This window comes from Vulpes lagopus, chromosome 24 (assembly GCF_018345385.1).
Source record: "Vulpes lagopus strain Blue_001 chromosome 24, ASM1834538v1, whole genome shotgun sequence".
NCBI lineage: Eukaryota > Metazoa > Chordata > Mammalia > Carnivora > Canidae > Vulpes > Vulpes lagopus.
In genome coordinates this window covers 16,039,078-16,056,547 of record NC_054847.1, presented here as the reverse complement: position 1 = coordinate 16,056,547, position 17,470 = coordinate 16,039,078, and the positions used below count along the sequence as shown (strand labels likewise).

General features: G+C 39.4%; 1 protein-coding gene across 7 annotated transcripts in view; it reads left to right on the top strand.

The window, feature by feature from the left end:
- NCKAP5 (NCK associated protein 5) overlaps positions 1 to 17,470 on the top strand; it is a 947,236-nt gene that overhangs the window by 281,149 nt on the left and 648,617 nt on the right. The window lies entirely within an intron of this gene.

Sequence of the window (17,470 nt, the reverse complement as noted above, 5' to 3'; positions counted from 1 at the left end):
GAGTCATCAGGTACTGTTCTGAGCTCCTCATAAGGTTATTTCAACTGCCTTCCCACCCTAATGGGGAAGTATTTGTGTCAGTCACACCACTAAGACATCTGGGCACCCCTGGTATGAACTGCAATTATATTGGCTTCCCAGAGCCCCAGTGAGTGTTCTACAAAGAGGATGCTGATATTAGAGGGGAAGATGCAACCCAGAGGTGCCTGTGGTAGTAACTGGCCATGGATGAGAAAGTTCTGTGTTAAGGCGATGGCAGTGGGCTTAAAGGGAAATGGGGTCATTGAAAAGAAAAGGAGTAGCCAGATTAAATATTTTATTCATCATATACAGGTAGTGAGTGACCTGGGTCCCCAAATCTGTCCTGATTCAGTTGGTCTAGAATATGGTCTAGGAATATATGCTTATTTAAAGCATCCCCAATGTGATCTTGGTCATCGACTCTTCACCTGGCATTGATGTTAGATACAAACATCAAAGATACTTCCAAGACATCAGCCTCTGAATCCAAGAAGGATGTTTTTGCTGCTAACAGAGATGGCTGAGCCCCTGGACATGGGGAAAAGAAATAGGGGTTTTGGAAAAGCATGCTGTGATGAGGTATTGAGGAAGTGTTCTCCAGTCAAAGAAAATAGGGGCAGAAAACCATTTTTATTGAATCTCTTCTGTGCTAAAAATCATACATTGTTCCTTTTTTTCCTATGAGATAACATTTCATTCCTTAATCTAGCATTTGAAGGACCTTATGGTTGGTTCATCCACCTGCCCATCATCTCCCTAATTGTTCCTATAATAAAACCCTTGTGGCAGACACAGCAGTCTCCTCGCTGCCCCCAAACCAGCCACATACTTTCCCATCCTCATCATCCTTGCTTGTAGTAGTTGACCTTCTCGATACTCTCTTCTTTCTGAATTGTCCATACATGAATCTTACCCTTCAGGGCAAACTCAAATCTTAGCTTCTTTGCCAGCAGCAACACAACACTCTTTCCTCTCTATGGTTTTTCTTGTCCTGCTCACTCATTTCACCTTAAAATCATTAACCTTGAATGTATGCATTCATTTCTTACCCAACTCTATTGCATAAAAACTGAGGAAACAGGCTTTAGATTAATTCCACTCTTCACCCTTTATAAAATCTAGTGGAATGGTGTGTTTGTATTATTAAAGGACTGGGTTGCATAAAGACATTTATTGAGGCCTTGAAACCTGATACTCTGTGAATAACTGTAAAAGAAAATGAACAGGATAGGGGCAGCAACAAGTGACAAGAGAAGGAAGCCCACTAGCATAATACTCAGAGGTTGGGATGCAGAACCAGGGGGAACCTGGTTCTGCACATTAGCAGCCCAGAGAGGGAAAATGTTTGAGAAGGAGAGATTGGCTCTCAGTCTTTATTGATTCAGAGGTTGAAGCAGATGTGCATGAGAACATCTATTATTTTTATAGTAAAATAGAGGATGTACAACTTTATATAGCAGATTGCATATAAAAGAGGTCACTCTTCCATTCAAATTTGAAGAAATATTTATTGAGTGCTGACTGTGTGCCAGACTCTATGCGTATTATCTGGTAACATTATTAACAGGTTTGTTCCTAACTTCTGAAGCGGACATCATTGCCAACAATCTCCATGCCCCTTGGTACCATTCGAAAACCATGAGTTATGTTATTTCACATTGCATTAAGGAGCACATGGCATTCATTTTCATGGAAATCTAACTAAGCACAGATGTCTGATTGTGTCTCTTCGCCTAGGGATTTAACTACAAAACAGGGGCTACCTTCTTTCTCACCTCCCACATGCTTTGATTATATGCTTGAGTATTGAGATTCTTTCTTAAATGATGGCTTAAAAGAATCCTAATGGCTAGAAGTGAGGGCCTGATTTCTAATGCATGACTGATGGTATATTGTACAAATATTTGTTGATGCAAAAAACCAGCAGATTTTCTCTTGTATAGGCCCAGGGGTCTTAGCTGATGAGAGACAACCGCTGCTGTTTTGAACTACGTACACATAGTTGTTTTCAGATCCTGCTTGTTTCCTACCCGAGAGTGTATTGAGAATCAAAAGATTTGTGTTTTCCAGACTGGTAACTGAGAATCTAATGTGTTCCTGTCATCCCTGTTTGGTTAGGAGGCATATTATGAGGCTGGGCAAATTCACTTGAATGAATCTCATTTGTTACTTTCAGGTCAATAAGCATCTTAAGCATCGTGGGGCCTGTGACACTCTTTGTCATATCCCGGAACTGCTAAGCAGGGCTCTCCCTGGAGAAGAGTTAACCAAAAGGAATGTTATCCTTTAAGCCTTACACAGGACATACTTGCGTAAAAGAAAGTGAAGAATGAATCCATTTTGATGACCTGGCATTTTTTTTTTAAATGCTAAAAATACATTAGCCAAACTCTTTAAATTAAGTTCATTAACTTCCTGAAATTGCATACACATTAATAGGATTTTGATTATTAATTCTTCTAATTTGTTTATACTAGGGGCTGAAAGGGGTCTTATTATTTTCTTGAGTCTAGCTATGCATTGATGAGACTCATTAAGCATAATGGAATCTGGCAATTTATCACCCAGATTAAAAGTCCTTTCCATGTAACCTCCATTTACCCTTTATATTTAGAGGCACCTCCTTGGCATCAATCAAGGGCTCAGTGCAATTTCCCAGATTTCTCGGTAACGGAATCTCTGTGGAGCTCGCTGTGTCCTTCCTGTCCTGCACTGCACTGCCCTTCCTCTTACTCACATTTACATGAATACGCAATTCTTTTTATCCAAGTGAAGTTGTAAAAAGTATACAGGGTTAAACTGTTTGGATAAGTGCAGCTTTGCCTTTTCTGTCTTTTCTTTCCCCAGCCTTTTCTGGTTATATTTCTTCACTTGAGCCTTGTTCTTCAGGGAACTATCAGAAATCAATGCCCTTTACAAATGCTAAACGTCTCTTTCTTGTTATGAATGGAACATTAGCCACCTAAGGTCTCCTGTCTTCCCCCATCGTGACTAATAGGATTGTAATTTCATCAAGGTCTCCAATGACATCAAAAACCATACCAGTGAAATGTTAAGTGGATTTGGATGTGACCTGATCCCTGAGATGAAATTCAAAGCACTGTCTGTTTAAAGGTTCAGAGGCAGTGGGATCCCAGCTAAACTGGCCACGCTGACCCAGTGGAGGTGTCCCTGTTGGGGCAGACTGGATGGAGATAATAAATCATTTCTTAAAAAACACTTCAAACAAAACATAAAATACCCAAGCATACATAGGGAAGACACAACTGTTTACATTTTCGTCCATTCTCTATACTTCTAATCTATCCTTTCTCTTTTACAAACCAAAAGAAAACACTCAAATGCTATTCAAGCCGCATAAGATTCTGTTCCACTGTGCAACGAAAGTGCTATTGATTTGGTGTTTATATTTCGAAGATTTTTGCTTGTTTTTTTTTTCTTAATTGTTGTTTTCCTTTAATCAGTATTGTCTTGTGTTCCTTAATTTGGGCCTAGCCCTGCCTTGTGATAGCTGGGTATAATGAGAGAAGCATGGCTTAATTTTCAGGACAGAATCAAACTGTGTTGAATATTGAAAGGTTGATTGGTCAATTGGCTTCAGTACTGAAATCTACAAAGCTAAATGGTCACAGGATTCTATTAATGAACAGGACCACGTAATGCTTTTTTAATTCTTTGTTCTCCCTTTGGAGATAGTGAATCTAACTAAAATCATCTGTCTCTGTCAAGGGATCACTGTTTTCAAAGGCATTCATTCATTCAAAACCTTAGCATCTTTGTGGCTCAGCCTTTGACTTCCAGCCCTGATTCTGATCCTTTGTCAATTTGCGTGGCCCATTATCATTTCTACAGCCCCGTACCTGACCCCTTGCACTGTCATCTCCCCCTGTCAATCCATCCTACACACTGCTGGATGACTCACACCAGTCACTTGGCTTTTGTCACACGGTTTTCTTGCTAACATTGCCCATGGCTTCAGATCTAACCCATTCTTTGCATGGCTTCTGAAACCTCACATGACCTGGCCCCACTCCACCTGTAATAGTCCGTTCCTCCTCCTCCCCAGCACAGATGCATCTTAGCTCTGCTTTCAATCATCGTCCATGCAGTTTGGATATGTCCTTGTGGGAATAACCTCCCTGATCTTGACCTTTTTAAAGCATATCCATCTTTTATCCATGAAGCTTTCTCTGGTACTTCTAAATCTTCTCCTCTGAATTCATTGAGACTTGTGATAGGTGTGGTCTACTGTTATACTTCATCCTCTTTTATTTGAGATTTGTATGTGCCCCCCACCCCCACTGATTCCAAAAGGACTTGCAGGAGTTACTTAAGTAGATAGCATCTTGTATTATTTGTTCATTGCTTTCTATCTATATGTATCATCTCTTCTACTCAGTTATTAGCTTTTTTAAGACAGGGACCATAACTCATACCTCATTTTGAAACGTAACCTGGAAAAATGGAGAGGACACAGGGCTAGAAGTTAAAGGACTTGAGTCTAAAAACAATTTTGCTGCAAATTAACACTGTGACTTTAGGTGAATTACTTGAGCCCTGAGGATCTAAATTATATATAAACTGCAAATAATTATATTTTTCAACAAAGTAAAGAGCTATTTATTTCCATAAAAATAACTGTTCATTCTTAATAAAAAAAAAAAAAGTTACACAATACAGAAACCCTTAAAGTAAAAATTAAAAATCAGCTGAGTGTGCACTACCCTAAGGTAAAGCCTATTCACATTTTGTTAGTTATCATTTCACATATATTTATTTTAATACATGTGCACTCATGGGTAAGAGATCTATCTTCCTACCTATCAATCATCTGTTTATCTAATAATGGGGAAATACTTATTTCTTATCAGCTTTGCCTGCTTAACAGTCCAAAATGCACATATTTAGGAGTGCCCGGGTGGCACAGTTGGTTAAGTGTCTGACTCTTGGTTTTGGCTAAGGTCACAATCTCAGGGTCATGAGATGGGGCCCTGCATGGGGCTCAGTGCAGAGTCTGCTTGAAGTTCTTTCTCTCTCTCTCTCTCTTTCTTGGACCCCCCTCCCCCATGCTCTCTCTTTCTCACTCTCTAAAATAAATAAATAAATCTTTACTTTTAAAAAAGTGCACTTTTCACTTCACAAGGGAAGTATATATTTTCACTTTACCAACTTATTGCCAAATTGTTTGTATATTAAACCACATGTAGTCCTTTTTAAAAACATATTTTAGAGAATAACATCAGAGTAGATGTACCTGCTGAGTGCTGAAAGAAGTATGTAAGTATGTCATCTTGATGAGATATTTCTGCCTTTGGTACAGAAATTTCCACGTGACTCTTTGTCTTTCTAATTGAACATTTGTTTACTGGCTTCAGTTCAATCAGCATCTGACTGAGCTGAAGCCTCCACTTTCATCTCTTCACAAATTCCAGCTTTGTCTCCACACAGTCCCTTTGCCAGAATTCCAACACCCAACAGGCTCTAGAAGTCAAAAGTTTTCTTTACTTTTTATATTTTAAGGTTTGGCCTGGTTCAGTTGGCAGAAAAACATGATACAAACTAGTGTTAGGCAACGTATGGGTTTTATGTAATTCATTTGGTACAGACATTTTATGTTTCACTTCAAAAATGTGAAGGTATTTGACTGTGAGTTACTGCCCCAAGTCCTTCCTAGCAGTGATACATAATAAAGAATATATTTCTCTATTAACTGCCTGATAAATATCAAATATTCTGACATTCAAACTTTATCTGGAACAGAGGGTTTTGAATAAGAGATTGTAGTCCTATTCTAAATTTATGAGATCTTCAATCCCATGACTAAAATTAGCACTTTGTTTTTCTTGTTAGAAAAAATAAAGTAACAATAGACTCTTCTTTTATATTTCTTTTTTAATTTAAATTCAATTTGCCAACATAGAATATATCATTAGTTTTACATGTGGTTTTTAATAATTCATCAGTTGCATATAATACCCAGTGCTCATCACATCACATGCCCTCCTTAATGCCCATCACCCAATCACTTCATCCCATATTCCCTTCCCCTTCAGCAACCAGTTTGTTTCCCAGAGTTAAGAGTCTCTCATGTTTTTTTTTTCTCTCTGATTTTTCCCCATTCAGTTTCCCCTCCTTCCCTTATAACCCTTTCACTATTTCTTATATTCCACATATGAATGAAACCACATGATAATTGTCATTCTCCGATTTACTTATTTCACTCAGCATAATACCCTCCAGTTCCATCCACATCAATGTAAATAGTAGGTATTCATCCTTTCTGATGGCTGAGTAATATTCCATTGTATATATATATAGACCACATCTTCTTTATTCATTTATCTGTCAAAGGAAATCTTGGCTCCTTCCACAGTTTGGCTGTTGTGGACGTTGCTGCTATGAGCATTGGGGTACAGGTGCCCCTTCATTTCACTACAGCTTTATCTTGGGGGTAAATACTCAGTAATGCAATTGCTGGGTCGTGGGGTAGCTCTAGTTTTAACTTCTTGAGGAACCTCCACACTGTTTTCCAGAGTGACTGTACCAGTTTGCATTCCCACCAACAGTGCAAGAGGTGGGAATTCTCCAATCCTCTCCAACATTTGTTGATTCCTGAGTTGTTAATTTTAGCCATTCTCACTTGTGTAAAGTAGTAGCTCACGTGGTGTATTTCTCTGATGACAAGTGATGTGGAGAATTTTTCCATGTGTCTGTTGGCTATTTGTAGGTCTTCCTTGGAGAAATGTCTGTTCATGTCTTCTGCCCATTTTTTTATTGGATTGTTTGTTTTTTGGGTGTTGAGTTTGATAAGCTCTTTATAGATCTTGGATACTAGCCCTTTATCTGATATGTCATTTGCAAATATCTTCACTCATTCTGTAGGTTGCCTTTTTGTTTTGTTGATTGTTTCCTTTGCTGTGTAGAAGCTTTTTATCTTGATGAAGTCCCAATAGTTCATTTTTGTTTTTGTTTCCCTTGCCTTTAGAGATGTGTCTTGAGAGAAGTTGCTGTGGCTGAGGTCAAACAGGTTGCTGCCTATGTTTTTCTCTAGGATTTTAATGGATTCCTATCTCACATTTAAGTCTTTCATCTGTTTTGAGTTTATCTTTGTGTAAGATGTAATAGAATGGTCCAGTTTCATTCTTCTGCATGTGGCTGTCCAATTTTCCCAGCACCATTTATTGAAGAGACTGTTTTTATTGCATTGGAAATTCTTTCCTGCTTTGTCAAAGATTGGTTGATCTTAGAGTTGAGGGTCCATTTCTGGGTTTTCTCATCTGTTACATTGATCTATGTGTCTGGTTTTGAGGCAGTACCATGTTGTCTTGATGTTCACAGCTTTGTAATATAGCTTGAGGCCATGCACTGTGATGCCTCCTGCTTTGGTTTTCTTTTTCAACGTTCTTAACTATAGAGAACAAACTGATGGTTACCAGAGGGGATTGGGTGGTGGGGATGAGTGAAACAGGTGATGGGGATTAAGAAGACACTTGTGGTGACCACTGGTGATATATGGACTTGTTGAATCACTACTAATGTAACACTGTATATTAACTAACAGGAATCAAAAGCTTTTAAAAAGTCACTAGTCATCATCATCATCATAGTATTGGGCATTATAGCAACGGTTTTCAAACTTGTATTTTCTTTTTGGGCTTCAGAAAACATCTTCAGATAAAATCTTACCTAGAAAACCAACTCCTTGGCTGAGATAAAAGTCAAGCCCCTCTCCCTAGAGGGGAACCTGGAGATCGGTCTTCTGGGTCCCTCCTCCACTCACTCCAAGGTCACCTCTGCTATGGTCTGGTGAAAACAGCCTCAATAAAGGTTGACAGTTGCTCAGGCCCTGAGATATCAAGGAGGCCAGGCAGCAGCCACTTGTCCTGGCTCACTAGCCAGGCAGAGTGCCACCATTCCACAGCCAGGAGGGGGTTTGTTGTGGTATTTCTGCCATTATTTTGGTCTGAGTTTCTTTTCTGGTCAGATGAACAAGAGATCATATTTAGCATACAAAGAGAATTAGAAGGAATTCTGTGGAAGTTCATGTTATTTCAAGATTGGGCGTATAAAAGTTCAAGACCACATGTCTTAAAATTTATTAACCAATCTCTATTTGGGTTACTTATGTCATTTTCAATGTTTTTGTACAAATAAAACCATAGTGAATATGTATCCATATACATTATTTTATATTTGCCTTACCATTTCTTTATGATGAATCCTGGGAGTAGAAGTATGTACTTGAAAGCTTTTCTAAAAAAAAAAAAAAAAAAGAAAGAAAGAAAGAAAAAGAAAGCTTTTCTACATAGGGTTGGATTGTCCTCAAAAAGATCATACCAATTTATACACCATGCGGCCCTTCAAGTCCCTTCATGTCGTGATTTTCAGAGACTTATTAAATCAGTAAGTTGTTTCATATGCTTCCTTACTGTTTTTAATTTCTGGAATATTATAATTTTAAAAGTGTCATTTTAATTTAATAAGCACTGCAAAAGGAAGTTTCATCAAAATAAGTGTTTATTTAGTTGCTGGTATTTAATTAAAATAGTTAAGATTTAAATAATAAATATTACCTTTAAAATCTCTAATACATTTCTGACTTTATCTTCCTTATTCTTACTCTTGATAAGCAATTTCTAATGAAAGGGTCTCGAAACAGTAATTGTTACTTAAAATGTTCATCAAAAATTGCACAAAGTAAACTTTCTTTTTTTAAAAGATTTTATTTATTTATTCATGAGAGACACAGAGAGATGCAAAGACATAGAGGGAGAAGCAGGCTCCCCACAGGGAACCCGATGCAGGACTCAATCCCTGACCCGGGATCATGCCCTTAGCCAAAGGCAGATGGTTAACCGCTGAGCCACCCAGGCATCCCCCTCTTTTTTTTTTTTTAAGAGCAAAAGGTAAATTTTCAAAATATGTGCTAAACTGCTTTTCCTACTTCTTTATTTTTTTTTAAAGATTTTATTTATTTATTCATGAGAGACACACACACACAGAGAGAGAGAGAGAGAGAGAGAGAGAGAGGCAGAGACACAGGCAGAGGGAGGCAGGCTCCTTGCAGGGAGCCCAATATGGGACTCGATCTCAGGACTCCAGGATCACACCCTGAGCCAAAGGCCAGACGCTCAATCACTGAGCCACCCAGGTGCCCCTAATTTTCCTACTTCTGCAAGTTTTTTAAAGCAGGTGTTAAGAAGAACCAATCTCTTTTTCCCCCTGTATTTTTTTAATTATGTGTTTTAAATGCATGCTATCAGGAAAGTGACTATAAAGTAATAAGGACATGTTGTTGAATAAGGCATTTTTCCATAGAAATATTGATGGCTTACATCTTACCTGAGTATTTTAGAGCCAGCAGGGTGCCCTTTGCTACTTTAATTATTAAAGGCTTTTTTGACTCACAGTGACTGAATTGTAGAAAGTACACTTTTCAAATTGAATGAAGGTGTAGTTTTCAGACAATATAAATCTAACAAGAAGATGAGAGAAAAAATATTGAAATGCGGGAAACTTATAGAAATCAGATCAATAAATAAAAAGCCTCCATAATTATTCCCGTGTGAGTGGAATGATAGATTTTCAGCATTTTCACAGTGAGCTCTTTTTGTGTTCATTTGCAATTTTGAAATTGACTATGTGCTGCTGAAGATGTGAGAAAATCAACTCCCCTTGTCTTATGAGGACTTAAATCTTTCTTTTTTATTTTTTTTAAGATTTTGTTTATTTATTCATGAAGATGTGGAGAGGAAGACAAAGACATAGGCAGAGGGAGAAGTAGGGAGCCTGATGTGGGACTCAGTCCCAGGACCAGGATCACCACCTGAGCCAAAGGCAGACGCTCAACCGCTGAGCCACCCAGGCGTCCCAGACTCAGGTCTTTCAATCTAAATATAGAATCAAAGTATATATTTGTATTATTTGGCCAAGTATAGGGGTGGGATTCTGGAAGATTCTTCTTCCTGGGTCCATTATCCAACAAGGGTGGGACAGGAGATCGGGACACTGAATGAATATTTGGAGCATGACCCAAGCTGGTCTTGGCTTTGAGGCGTAGGTGCACACATTAGAGTCCAGTCAACATGCTTTCCCAGCCAGCAGGGAGATGGTGAGGTGGAAAAAATCAAGTTGGGGTGCTCATAGCCTCTGTAAACCCAGGCCTATTCCAATAATGTAGCCACCGGAGAGAAAGATAGGACTAACAGTAATTCTTTTTGCTCAAAAATTTCCTAACATAGTTGGAACTATCATGAGATTTGCATCTATATGCGCACACCCACACGTGCATGTGTGTGTGTGTATGTGTGTTAACAACTAGGCTGCGTGAATTTCAGCTTACTGAGATGGTAGTCTGTTAAATAATAAGACGTATTGACACGAGTCCCCTGGTATGATGCACTGAGGACACAACATTTTATCTGGGGGTGTTGCCGAAACAGGTAGCCTTAGTCTGGTCATGAGGAAAAAGAGAATCAGAAGAACCCAAATTCAGAGACATCTAAAGAAATGGCTAGTCGATATTCTTCCAAAATGTCAAAAACATGAAAGACAAAGAAGGACTGAAGAACTGTTAGTGACTAGAAGAGTCTGAGGACAGGTAACAACTAGGTGCAGAGTGAGATCCCAGATGGGGTCCAGGCACAGAAGAAGGGCATTGGTGGAAAAACTGGTGAAAACTGGAGTGAGCTCTTTAGGTACTAGTATTATACCCATATTAATTGTCTGGTTCTTCCCACCGTGCTGTATTCATACTGTATCTTAATATCAGGGGAAGCTGGATGAGGAATATAATGGGAATTCTGTACTATTTTTGCCATTCTTCTCTAAGTCCAAAGTTAGTTCAAAATAAAAAGTTTTTCAAAAACAATTTGCATAGGAGCTGCTTCTAGGTTCCTTTTGAAATGAGCCTTGAAGTGGGTTCATTTTTAAGTCATTCTAACAAGACCTGATGTTTATTCTCAATGAACTTAGGCTTATTAGTGTAAATTGGTTGCCCCAGCATATCATGGTTGGAGCATAAGAGTCAGGAAGACAAGGGTTTGAACTTTAGTTTTGCCACCTGCCAGGTGTTGTGACTTTGAGAAATTACTTAGCTTTGTTGGGCCTCCGTCTTCTCATCTCAAAGTGTCAGATGCTGCTGTTGCTGCTGCTGCTGCTGCTGCTGCTGCTGCTGCTAATACCTGCTTCATGGGGGAGCTGAGAGGATTCAGTTAAGTAACATTTACCAAGCACTTAGCACAGTGACCGGGACATTGTAAGTGCTTTATACACACTGGCTGTTGCTTCTGATATTGTGACTGTCCAAATTTCTTTTCCTCTACTCAGCAGTAAAATGTAAATAAGGCACCAAGTCTGTTACAAGGATAAAACAAGCTATTGTGTTCCAAACAGCTCCTTGGCACCTAGTCACTGCCAAATAAGATGTAATTACTAGTATCATCCAGCCAGCCAGCCATTCTTCTATCCATCCATCCATCCATTCACCTAAAAGCCCATCCAGTATTTTGGGGATCTCCTATGTACTGAAGATTGGCAAGTCTTTAATGTGCAAAGCCCTGCTATTAATCTTTGAAGAAGCAGAGAGCTCATAAAAACATGTGCCTTCTGTGTGGATAGCACATTTCAGTCTGAGAAGAGCTTTTGCATACATTATTCCCTTACACAGCCCTAGAAGCATTTGCTACTATGACTCTACGAATGTGGGGATGAGAATGAGTATCAAGAGGTTATGCTCCATCCTGGCTTATGTGGCTCACGAGGGGGTTGACAAACTTTCTCTGTAAGGGGCTCTGTGGTACATCTGTTTGCTTTGTGGGCTGTAGGGTCTTTGCTGCTGCTCGTCCTCTGCCACTGACACGCCAAAGCAGCCACAGACGACAGGCAAACAGATACATGCCATTGTGTTCCAGTAAAGCTTGACTTGCAGAAACAGGCGGTGCCCGGGATATGTGGGCCCTTGCACTCATCAGAGGTGAAGCAGTTACTCAGCTTTAAATTTCTGACACCAAGCCCAGGCACTTCGTGAAGTTCAGCCACATGATCTCAGCACAGGTATGAGGCAGAGGACGCTGCAATATGCATCTGTGGCTTCACTTTGCAGGGACGATCATCTAGTTCCCTTTTCTGTGTCCTGCTTCTTGGTCATCAAGCAATACTTTATTAAACACTCAGCAGACATTCAGATTCACTTTGCCTCTCAGTCTTGTTGCCTTTTTCCAAAAAGATATGAATGGGAGCTGTTCTTAGGGAGCCCCTGTACCTCAGAGGGGCCATTGGTTTTATTTCTAATTGTTATACACTATCTTTTATTTTTTTTAAAGAACCATTTATTTATCTTAGGGGGTGAGAGCATGCACATGCCAGTGGGGGTGGGGGGAAGAGGCAGAGGAAGAGTATCTTCAAGCTGACTCCCCATTGAATGGGAGCCAGACTCGGTGCTCTGATCCCACCACCCCAGCATCATGATCTGAGCCCAAACCAAGAGTCAGACCCTCAGCCAACTTGAGCCACCCAGGTGCCCCATTCACACACTCTTAGAACATTGCATTCTAGAAATATTTTTTGAAGGGGGATCAGCCTAGAAAGCCTGATTTGTAGTTCCTATATGTACCTTTTTCCTTTGACTTTGAGAAAAAAATTCTGAAATGTTCTTAAAAAAATAAACACATTTTCCTGCCCTTACTATGAGCCTCTCTGACTTGTCATAACTCCCCAAAGATCGCCAGCAGTGCCTCCACGTCCCATCTGAAGTCCATTTATTATCCTAATTTACTGTTGAGACTTGGATTTACGCAGAGGAGCTTGCTGATCTCCCTTGGGATCTCTTCACTTATCTTGGGCTTCAAGTTTTCCTCTTCTTTTCAACTCGGAGATCATTTGCTTTGATAGCAAAGGGGGAAGCAATACGAGAATTGAATGATCCTACTTTCTCCCTGGCATCTATATTAGCATCAAGCAGTAAGTCCATTCCATCTTTTTTCTCATCTGACTCTAAACAGAGTTGCAACCTAATACCCTGTGGATTTCACCAGGTTTTGTAAGCCATGGCTTGCCCTGGACTTTTTGACACTGTTTTTATTGTTTCTTTCTTCCTTGATCATTGGTCTTTCCTTCCACACATCCTGTTGCTTATTAGTCTCCTTTAATTACAGAACCAAATAAAATTCATGAGTTGAATGGCAGATGGTGCTATTTTGCTGAAACATTTGCTAGACCTGTACCTTGCTTCTGTGCTCTTTTCTATTAGGACGGGGTTCTTTTGCATTTGGCTGCCTTGTATAGTCTTGTGATGGAAGACGTCTGACTTGTCTTTCCAATTTCCACCCTTCAAGCTACATACTGTTTGTTAGTTTCACATGTAAATACGTTGTTTTTGCCTTTATTTATGGGAGGATTATCCCATTAGGTCTACCTCTGTTCTTTTTATATTAGCTTTTAATAAGGTCATTGTCGACAAAAGTACAAAGAAGATTCTGGACCACATGGCAATATTTGATAAGATGTTAATTATTAATACATTCAGAATACCCTTAATGTTCATTTTTATGCCACTAAAATGAGATAAAATCTTTAAAAGTATTTATTAAAATTTTGTGGGTCCATAAAAAGAGGACTTTGCATATTGAGGAAATCCTGAATCTCTGCTGCTTTGCTTAAGGCCTCTTGGCTGAGACAACCAAATCCTCCTGACTTTTTCTAAACTTTAAGCTATTTACTCCCCAAATGATCCTCTTTCCTCTTCTAGACATTCTTGAACTGGACATGACTGCTTGCATTCTCAGATTCTTTCATGTTCTTTGCTGAGTTTTAAAGCCACCAGAGGTCTCACTGCCAGTGTCTCTGCTTTTCTCATTTCTCTACCTGAATTAAGAGCAGGCTATGAAAAAAAAAAAAAGTGGGCTATGTGTGTTGGTTGTGCGGTGGGTGAGGCTCTCCCTCTCACCTCAGATGCACACTCCCAGAAAAGGACCACAGCCCTGGTTAGCCAAGTGACAAGACCCCGTTTTCCTTTGAAATCTGAAGGGCCACAGCAGGCCCCTGTCTGCTGCTTGGGGTTGACTGTTGCTTTGTCATGCCTGCCATTTGCAAGATGGTTCTGAATCTAAACTGGTAATTTTTATCTTCCATGAAGACCCTCAAAGCATTTATTAGCTCCACTCTCTGAGGCTGAATTCTTTCCCAGCTTAAATTTGATTTGCCATGATCTTCCACACAGCAGCCTTTTGAGATTGGATTTATTTTCTGTTCACATTCTTACAAAAGCTCTCTCCTGTTTTCCTCCATGACCAATTGTCTACTGTTTCTGGAAACACTTCTCTCTTCTGATTAATTGGGACACAGAGAACAATCCCCCATGATCTGACCTGTCACCTGCTCTAGTACTTTAAAAATACTAAGTGGCGCATCCCACATGGAGAGTCCTCAGACTCTGGGAAGAAGAGTCTTCACTGCATTACCATCAGGGCAATGAAAAGAGCCACCTGCTGTCCAGGCTCACCTGGTGTTTGACTGATCTGGAGTCCTTTCTCAGGGCACCTAAATTCCTCTTTGCCACAGCTGCTTACATGGCTTCTTTTTTACCCTTCATTTATCATACTCTGGGAATAGTCAGTTTCATGCTTTTTTTTTTTTTAAGATTTGTATGTTTATTTATTTATGAGAGAGAGAGAGAGAGAGAGAATATCTCAAGCAGACTCCCAGCTGAGCACCAAGCCTGACAGGGGGCTGGATCTCACTACTCTGAGACCATGATTTGAACTGAAGCCAAAACTCAGGTGCTTAACTGACCGAGCCACCCAGGTGCCCCTCGTGATGTTTATCTTTTCCTCTACCTTCCTCTCATTCTTTTCTGTTCTTTCTCCTCTTTGCCTCATTTATAGGTTACTCACCAGCCCTGATTTATACAAAAGATTATCAGTTCTACCTTTAAATGGACCACACAAGCATTGGATCTGATCTCACCTGTCCCAGAGCATCTCATTTGGTCCCTCCAGCCATTCACCCTCCCTCTTGCCTCCTTGTTATTTCTAGAAGCTCCTATTTGGGTTTCTGTCTGGGTACCCATGGTGTCAAATTACCCTGAGTGAAGATCATGTGTCCTGTCCTTTCCAGAACTGGTTGTTTGGGAAATTAGTAACTTGGTTATGTTTTTAGACAAAGTGTTGCCTAGGAATTGTTTCTATAATTAGTCTTCCTTTGATTCGAAATTTGACTTCTCTAACTTCTCTATTTATCCTTGAGATGCTACTCTCTGATGGCAAACTGCTGGATTCATCAAAATTCTCTTCCACCTATAGCTAACTTAGGAAGGTTCCTCTCCAAAGATCAATCATGATCCTGAAATCAGCTTTGCCAATCTAGAAGCCAGAAGAGAGATTTATGTGAGTTGTCTAATGATAATCGATGTGATATTTCAGGACTTCTTCTGTCTGGGGCTGGTGGTGGGAGATGGGATGAGAAAGATAAAATTATAACCTTTTGGGGTGGTGTGAAATTTGCTTTCTATTGTTCAGATTCCAGTCATTAGTCTGAATTGCTTTTGATTAATGTCAAATAGTTAGTTTTACCCTTAGCTCCCACCTCCAAAATGTCTTCACATAAAAGGACAAATAAATGATTTTTAATAAGTTTACTATATTTGTCCTTAATTTAACACAAATAGTTTCATAGTTTTCCAAAATTATATTTTCTAAGTGATGGTAAAGCCAAAATATGTATCATACCATTAGTGATAGAATTCCAAGAGATGTAATTGTAAAAGAGCTTCTGTGGGATCTCTTCCAAAATGATGCAGGCAAGAATCAGCTGGTATTCAGAAAAGTGCCATAATGGAAGTTGTTCCTAAATCATGAGAAATTGGCCTGGCTGTACTAAAGTGCTTCATCTTAGTGAATTCAATAACTTTTCTGGTTGTGTTATTTATAAAATGACTTTTGCTTCTATATATTCAAATATATGCAGTTGGTTATAATCCCAAAGAAAATATGAGGGGAAATGGGTACCCGAGTCATTAGTATGGAGAATTATCTCAAACACAATAGATTTTCTTCATGACAAATCACACAAAATCTCCATAGCAACTCCCCATAATTATGCGTGAGATTTCAGCATAGTAACAAAACTAAACTCAGAAGAAATTGTAAAGACTAGTGATATACAGTGGATGGATGTGTGGGTAGGTGGCACACGGGAAGATTGAAGGGGGCAGTTCTAAGATGTGAAATATGCACGAAGGACAAAAAAGATTGCCTGCTTTGTGCTTTGGAGAATACTGTTTCAAAAGTCACTGCCTTGTCTGGAAATTGGAGGCTGGGGACCACAATACTTATTGATAATAGGAGGTGCCAGCTAGAAACACCATTGTTAAAGGAATGTTAGCATTTCTATTATATTTTTTTCTGGGTTTATCACAGCCGTAAGAAGATCTCTCTAGGCGATATGTTGTCATACTAGATTGACATGGAGAGATGATTTTATAATTATTTTTTGAATTTATAAAACTTGCTTACTCTCTTAAATTAAAAAAAAAAAATCTGTAGGAGACTCCAGGCATGCAAATAATATCAAGTTTAGTTACTACACAATGTAACTGAGATGGTTCAATGCAAACATTCTTTGCAATTTAAATAATGATTTTTTTTAAGTATTAGCATGTAAAAAAAAGTGTTAGCACATATAGCTAACTTATGCTTGGGTATATTTCCCATCTGAGTCCTCAATATAATGTTATTTACTAATAGATCAGTGCCAGTAATTTAGCTTTTGTTAGCACCCATTTATAAAATGCTGCTGCCCTACATGAAATGTATTAGTAGCTTAATTAATCAATTCATATAAGAAAAAAGGATGATGATTTCTGGAAACTCCCAGGCTACAACAGCACATTGAAAGACGAGGCAGTGTGGATGTGCAGAAGAGCAAGATGATGTCACATACTCAATTTGGTGCAGTACACATTAATTCCACTGGTACTATGCCTCTGACTTCACAACAGGTGCTAGAAGCCAAAAGTTGACTTTGGCGGGGTTTGCATAATGGAAATACTTAGAATGTAGAGCTGGAAACAAACATGTGGTTGGTTAATTTCAGTGTAACGTAACAGATACTGTGACAGGCTCAGGCTTATATTAGACTATAACCCAAGGGCATGTAACCAAGAATCCTTTACAGAAGACTTGATGCATCTTAAAGGGAGAGAGTGTCAACAAGGTGAAGAAAGGGGAGGAAAGCACAGCACACGACAGAAATGGTATGAGCAAAGGTCCAGAGGTGTGAACTAATGCAGTGTGTTCAGTGAGGTAACAACTACCACTTTGGTGTTATCAGAGCTTCAGGCCAACTACCACTTTGGTGTTATCAGAGCTTCAGGCCAGGAGGGGCAGGGAAATGGGCCTGGATCCATAGGAGGGACACTATTAAAGTCAGGCCTTTTATGATAAGCAAATGA